Raw genomic sequence first — 8,277 nt, forward strand, 5'->3', positions numbered from 1 at the left:
GCCAGCATCATGTAGACTCAACTTCAAACCTGTTTCCATGGGAGTGGCAATAGTTTTGCAATCCTCAAGTCCAAACTTACAAAGCAATGTCTCTATGTAACTTTTTTGACACAAGGCAATACCACCATCACACTGCTTAAACTGTATACGCAAGTAATGATGCAACAACTCCAAATCTTTCATCTTGAAAGTAGCATTCAAATCGGCCTTAAATTCAGCAATGTGTCTCTCATTTGGTCCATTGATTAGCAAATCATCGTCATAAAGAACCACAATGAGAAGTACATCACCCTCACGCTTTACATACAATGTGCTCTCTGTTGGACTGTTACAAAAGCCTCATTTGACCAAATGAGTGTCAGCTTTCTCATACCAAGCACGAGGAGATTGCTTCAACCCATAGAAATCCTTCTTGCAATTTGCACACTTTGTCCTCTTGTCCTTTTATGACAACACCGCGAGGCTGTGTTACATAAACTTCCTCAAATATGTCACCATTCAAGAAAGCAGTAACAATGTCTGATTGATGTACATCCCAACCAAAATGAGCTGCCAATGCACATAGAAAATGCACACTAGTCATACGACAAGTGGGAGCAAAGGTCTCTTTATAATCTATGCATTTTTTATGTGCATAACCCTTTGCAACAAGTTGAGCCTTATGGCGATCGATCTCACCATCCGGCGGCTTGCGTTTCAACTTGTAAACCCACTTCGTACTATTGGCCTTTTTGCCAGGAGGCAAATCACATAAAGCCCATGTGTCATTTTCTATGAGTGCATCATATTCTGATTGCATGGCAGCCATCCAATTTTCTGAATTCTGTGCTTCATCAAAAGACAGAGGCTCCTCAACATCATGTAAGCTAGACACAGCCAAAGCATAACAATCTGATGCATAAGATGCATGGCGAGATCCTGAACGAGTACGACTAGACAAAGGTGCATCCAATTTACTGTCACGCAAAGTGTGCACCATCCATTTTGGCATACCTCTAGCGTACTCATCTTCAGCCCTTTCCTCATCAAGTACATCATGTACATCTGCATCACTAATAGAATGATCTATAACATTTTCAGAAACCCCCATAGGGTGTACATTTTCCTCATTGAAACTTGTATTTTCACCATTGAAAAGAGGCCACAAAGTGTCATAAATGTCCCGTGATCTTACATTACTGTCTCTAGTACATGACAGCAAGGGCTGAACAGAATCTTCCACAAACACTACATCCCGTGAAACCAAAATACGTCTTGTTTGTGGATGATACAACTTGTAACCTTTGCTTTCAGCACTATAACCAACAAAAATACATTTGACAGCCTTATCATCTAATTTTCTGCGCTGTGTTTGTGGCACCAAAGCATATGCCAAACAGCCAAAAACATGCAGGTGCTCAATAGAATGCTTTCTATCATGCCATGCTTCATATGGAGTAATAGACTGCAAAGATTTCGTAGGACACCTGTTTAGTATATAAGTGGCACACATGATGGCCTCAAGCCAAAAAGAATGCGGCAAAGCTTGACTTTTGACCATACATCATGCCATTTTCATAAGTGACCTGTTTTTCCTCTCAGCAACACCATTTTTCTGAGGTGTATAAGGTAATGTACATTGGTGTTTTATCCCACGACTAGCCAAAAATGCATTGAATTCATGAGACATATACTCCCCCCTCGATCGGAACGGAGGGTGCTCATAGTACATTTCCAGACATTTTCAGCCATATCCAGAAATTGTTTGAAGCACATAAAAACTTCGGACTTCGCTTTAAGCGGAAATACCCATGCATGCCTGGAGTAATCATCAATGAAAGTCACAAAGTAAAGGTAATTGCCCAAGGACGGAGTTTGAATGGGCCCACAAACATCACTATGCACAAGCTACAACCTACATGTGGCCCGAACTGAACCATCCTTTGGAAACTTAGAACGCTGCATCTTACCCAAAATACAGCCTTCACAAACATGTTTGACAGGTGCTTCAAGAGGCGGCAAAGAAGCAACCATATCAGATTTTTGCAAACGCAGCAAACTGGTAAAATTCACATGACCAAAACGTGCATGCCAAAGTTTTGCATCTAAAATAGCCCTTGAATCTGCAACAGCATTCGCAAAATTTTGTCCACACTTGTCATACAAAGTGAGCTTATACAGCCCACGGCAGAAAAGGCCAGATGCAACAATTTCATCACCAAAACTGAGATCATGAACTGTACATCTGTCATCCACAAATTTGACTACAAGTTCAAGTCTAGCAAGTGCAGATACAGATAAGAGATTCTTCTTGATTCCAGGTACATAAAGTGCATCAACAAGTGTGAAGGAACTGCCATTTGCAGCAGTAAGCACAATCTTTCCAACTCCCTGAACCGGATAAGAGGCATTGTTTGCACAAGTGATTGAATTCCCATGAGGGACAGACTCGAGAGAGGTGAACAATTCACGATGTGAGGTAACGTGCTTTGTAGCACCACTGTCGAAATACCACACATGTGAATCTGCAGCAACTGACAAGCATGCATCATGGACAGCAGGATTGTAAGTGCACTCTGCACTAAAAGCCCATTCTACATCAACATCAGCATCACACTCTCCTTCCACAGAAGACTCAACAATGGCTGCATTTGTAGTGGAACCACCCTCTTTCTTCTTAGCCTCTTTGGCCTTCAAATTAAGACACTGCTTGATCAAGTGATCATTAGCTTTACAATAAGGGAAACACATCTTCTTTTTGCCCTTATCAACAGAATTGCCAGACGAAGTGCTACCAGCAGAAGCATTAGGAATAGAAGTTTTGCCACTCACAGCAAAACCATAAGAAGTGGCTGCATTGCTGTTACCACCCTTTCTTTGAGAAGCAATAAAAGCCTGTTCAACTGCACACTGTCTAGTCCTGTTTTTTCTAGAAAGTGACTCTTGCAACAACAATGTGCATAATGCATCAAACTTGACAACTTCTGGATTTCCTTGGGTCATAAGTCTCCAAGTACTAGCAAAATTCTGGTAAGAATCTGGTAAGCCATCAAGAATAGTTTGCACAAGGGAACTGTCTGAAATAACTTCACTTGCAGAAATAAGTTGCTCATTGATATCCTTGGCACTAGCAAGGAAAGTGTCCATATCATCTTCCTCATGCATAATCTTTGACTCCAGCTCTTTAGGCAGCAAAGCAATTTTAGCCTCATTGCGACTTGCATAAAGACCAACCAATATATCCCAAGCTTGTTTTGTAGATTTTGTTGAATGGATGTGAGGAACAATGGTGCGCTTCACAGACAATGCAATCAATGCATGAGCCTGCCCATCCTTTACATTCCAACGAGCTTGTTCTACCGTAGGCAAAACAACTCTAATAGCAGCAATCCTTGCAGCGAGACCTGCAACATCCTCAACGTCACCTACGTCCTCAGCCAGGACGTACATTAATGCCTTGCACAATGTTCCAGATGCCCTTTGACACAAGAACATGTTGCATCATATAAGCCCACATAGGGTATTTGTCCCCATCCAACCTGTCCTCAGCAGCAAACATCTTGATCACATCTGTGTTGTTGTCAGCCATGGTAAATGTTGCACCTGATGTGAAAAATGCCCGAAAATAGGAGAAACAGAGCAGGAACAACACGTGCTATATAGCAAAAACCGTAGAAGACTATGAGGCACCTGTTATGCAGAAAACGGCACTGACAAAATTTTTGCATAAAATGACAAAATAGCTTGTGCAGTACTGCTTGTAGTGGAAACGGAGGCCAAAATGAGCCCGAATCAAAAATTTGAGCAGAGTCAGCTTTACGAGGTCGCCCGAAAACTTGTGTCGACCTGCGAACGCTTGCCAAATCTCATTGAAATCGGAGAAAGTGAGCACGCGTGTGCTGGAGCAGCTGGCGACTGAACCCGGGAGGACGCAACCTGCTTTGATACCAATTGTTGAAATTAGGGTTGCAAAGAAACGCACACAGCTTGGAGAAGACGAAGGAATCTCAAGGCACACAATAAAGAGTGTGTTACGTAGTGTGCAATGGAAAGATAGATAGCCCTAGAGTGATGGGCGTATATACAATGCTCGGGGGGAAAAACCTCCTAAAGAGGGAAAAAATGCCCCGGCGGTCCTAGTGTGTTCACACACATCACTACCACATGTTTATGGTAACAGTGATCATTAGCTTTACAATAATGGCAACGCATCTTCTTTTTGCCCTTATCACCATAATTTTCCAGACGAATTGCTTCCAGTAGAAGCATTAGGAACAAAAGTTTTGCCACACGCAACAGAACCATAAGAAGTGGTTGCATTGCTGTTACCACCCTTTCTTTGAGAAGCAATAAAAGCATGTTCAACTGCACGCTATCTAGTCCTTTTTTTCTGGAAAGTGACTCTTGCAACAGCAATGTGCATAATGCATCAGACTTGACAACTTCTGGATTTCCTTGGGTCATAAGTCTCCAAGTACTAGCAAAAGTCTGGTAAGAATCTAGTAAGGCATCAAGAACAGTCTGCACAAGGGAACTGTTTGAAATGACTTCACTTGCAGAAATAAGTTGCTAATTGATATCCTTGACACCAGTAAGAGAAGTGTCCATATCATCTTCCTCATGCATAATCTTCAACTCCAGCTCCTTATGCAGCAAAGAAATTTTAGCCTCACTGCGGCTTGCATAAAGACCTGCTAGAATATCCCAAGCCTGTTTTGTATATTTTGTTGAACGGATGTGAGGAACAATGGTGCGCTTCACACAATACAATCAATGCATGAGTCTGTGCATCCTTTACATCCAACGAGCTTGTTCTGTCTCGTAGGCAAAACAACTCTAATAGAAGCAATCCTTGCAGCAAGACCTGCAACATCCTGAACATCGCCTACATCCTCAGAACCAGGACGTACATCAATGCCCTGCACAATATTCCAGGCATCCTTTGACACAAGAACGTGTTGCATCATATAAGCCCACATAGGGTAATTGTCCCCATCCAACCTGTCCTCAGCAGAGCAAACATCTTGAAGACATCTGTGTTGTTGTTAGCCATGGTAAATGATATACTTGATGTGAAAACTGCCCAAAAATAGGAGAAACGGAGCGGGAACAACACCATGTTCTATAGCACAAACCGTAGAAGACTAAAAGGCACTTGTTATGTAGAAAACGGTACTAACAGAAATTCTGCACAAAATGAAGAAATCGCCTATGCAATGGAAACGGAGGCCAAAATGAGCCCGAATCAAAAATCTGAGCTGCAAACCTGTACGAGATTTCCCAAAAATTTTGTTGACCTATGAACGCTTGCCAAAGCTCACTGAAATCGGAGAAAGTGAGCACGCGTGTGTTGGAGCAACTGGCGACTAAGGCCGGGAGGACGTAACCTGCTCTGATACCAATTGTTGGAATTAGGGTTGTAGAGAAAGGCACACAGCTTCGAGAAGACGAAGGAAGCTCAAGGCACACAACAGAGAGTGTGTTACTTAGTGTGCAATGGAAATATAGATAGCCCTAGAGTGATGGGCGTATATACAATGCTCGGGGAGAAAAACCTCCTAAAGAGGGGAAAAATGCCCCGGCGGTCCTAGTGTGTTCACACACATCACTACCACATGTATATGGTAACTTAAACTTTTTACAATGCATTGGTTTTGGTTTTAGAGCTGAATTTTTTTAGGTTTCCTAATCCCAAACTTTTAGGGTACCCCAAGACCAATTTACAGAGACCAAAGGATCACAAAGACCTAACTTTTGAGAGACACCGGTGGGGGAAAAAAGGGATAAGTTGCATTAAGCCAAAGTGGGTTTGTCAAAGACTATCTTCAGAGTTTTGAGTGAGCCTTTATTATGACAAATCATCCACCACCAGGGTTTTCTACTCCTCTTATAGACATAAAAAACGCAAGAAACATTGCAATGCCTTTGAGAGTGAGAACCAACAAATATCTAGAGGAGAGGCATGCTCTGATCAACAAACCGACGTGAGATTCATTAGAACCAATGAAGCCATGTGAGTTCTTACAAATTATGCTCACGAAGCCTTCTATAGGTTCACCAACAAAGATCCTTATACCTTCTACAAGTGTGTACAACCCAATGCTTGGGATCATAAGAACCTTTATGCATTCATATATATAGATGCCCACAAAATGCAAGTTTTGATGGTAGATAAGTATGGATGTGAGTACAAACTTGTCGATCCAATTGACCTAAAACAATTTACATACAAGGGTACTTTGATCTCTACATACTTTCAGGCAAAAACAATGCCAAAGCGCAATTCAGAGAGGATTCTGCCGGAATTTTCTCCACAACAAGATTAGAGAGTGAGAGATGTCTTTTTCCAGAACCACGAACTAGTTAGATTGGTGACTGGACCACAACGCTTAAGACCATATCATGTGTTTGAGTGTGTCAAAACAAAGTACAATGGGTTAGGGGATCCATATGCTCCTGTCTCACTTTTCAAACGCGTTTTGAGAGCTGAACAAATAGCGAATTTTCATACACAGTACTAGGGATTTGGGTTGACATTAAAAGGAACAGTCTTGTCTTGGTTCCAACCATTGAACAGAGATGATTTTTCAAACATAGCACAACTTTTACACAAATTTGTAAAGGAGAATCCAGCACAACACGGTGTCACAGATCTATGCTTTCAAACATAAAGAGAAGGAGAGAGTGAAGAAAGTTTTACTTCACTGTAAACAATACAAAGAGAGATGTCCCGTGAGAGAGTTATCACAAGATGAGAGATTATCAGTTCTCTTCATTGAGGGCTTGAGAAATGAGACTCTAAAAAAGAACCTACATTTGAAAGGATGCTTCACGTTTTAGCAAGTCACTAGAGAAGCTCTAATTCTAGTTGACAATTGTAAAGCCTACGGAGAGGTGATTGCAGATAACACGACTAGTAGTACCTCACCTTTGAAGAGCGAATCCTCAACAGAGCAAGATATTCAAATTCCTATGGAACCAAGCCTTATTGATCAAGTGGTCAAGGAGGTGATCAGAAGGATAAACAAAGTCTACATACAAAACCCAAATGTACAACAGCCTCAATTGAGGAGATGTAATACTTGTGGAGGGAATCATCCCACCCAATGGTGTAACACTCAATCAAAGCCACAACGTGTGCTAGGGAAAAAATCACCTCTTCTAAGCAATGGTAGAGTTGTAGTCAACTACACTCAACCAACGCATGTGCCACAACCCATGAGAAATTGGTATTTCATGGATGCGATTATGCTCATGTTCATAGCCAATCAAGAATATGGTTCAAAGACCATCCTTGCTAGACAAGAACAATTGATGGTTAGATCACCAGCTGCGCAATAAGAAGGTCCAGCTACGAATGTGGAGGTGACCATTGAGCACGAGGTTATCCAAACAAGGGTCAAAAAATAGAAATCTTTGGATTCTATGATGGTTGTGGAAGAGACCATCTACTCAACCATTGCGCTAGGAATTTGGATAAGAAGGGGAAAGCAACGATGAACATTGTAGGAATGATGCCTTCTTCAAGTGGATCCGAGGTGGAACGGGGGTGGAACCCACAATTCCTTTAAAGGTGATGACTCAAGCGCAAGCTCAAAAAGCTACCAAAAACAAATCACTCAAGGAACCCATATTGCCACCTCAAATAGAAATCAAAAACTTATCTATGAGAACTGGCAAAAAACCATGGAAATCCAAATGAGACAAGATGAAAGCACAAAGGTTGAAGAAGAAAACCGCCCTAGAAACCGAGTTGCAACAAGCCAAAGAATAGCTAAAACAAGAAAAGGAAAATAGGGAATGAACGGAGAAAGAAAAATCACCAAAATGTCATCTGGAGGTTTGATCATGCTGGAGAAAGTGAACAAGCACTTAGACGCAATATTGCAAGCATATGCTGCAAGGCTGAATAACAACCAAACTCTGGAGCAAAGACTGTTGACCTACCGCATCCAGAAGATGGAACCAAGAGAATGGAAGTATACAAAAGACTTGTAGAAACTGCTCAAGCCATGATGCAGCCTGGAGGTCCAACATTTCCTAAGCCTGTAACGCAAGAGCTGGGAAAAGAAAACATAGGAAAACAAGGGGAAGCCAACACAGGTGTTGAAGATAAAATACAAGGATTCTGTGACCAATGCAAAAAAGATCACTTGCATGTAAATTGCTCCCAGAATCTAGATAACAAAATCAAACTTGCAAAAAAAGACAAGGAGGAGACTCGTACTAATGTAATTGTCGTGAACACAATGGATGAGGGTAAATCTCACGAGATGCTCCAATTCCTAAAGTGGACGA

This window comes from Adiantum capillus-veneris, chromosome 17 (assembly GCF_014529385.1).
Source record: "Adiantum capillus-veneris isolate H3 chromosome 17, ASM1452938v2, whole genome shotgun sequence".
Taxonomy (NCBI): domain Eukaryota; kingdom Viridiplantae; phylum Streptophyta; class Polypodiopsida; order Polypodiales; family Pteridaceae; genus Adiantum; species Adiantum capillus-veneris.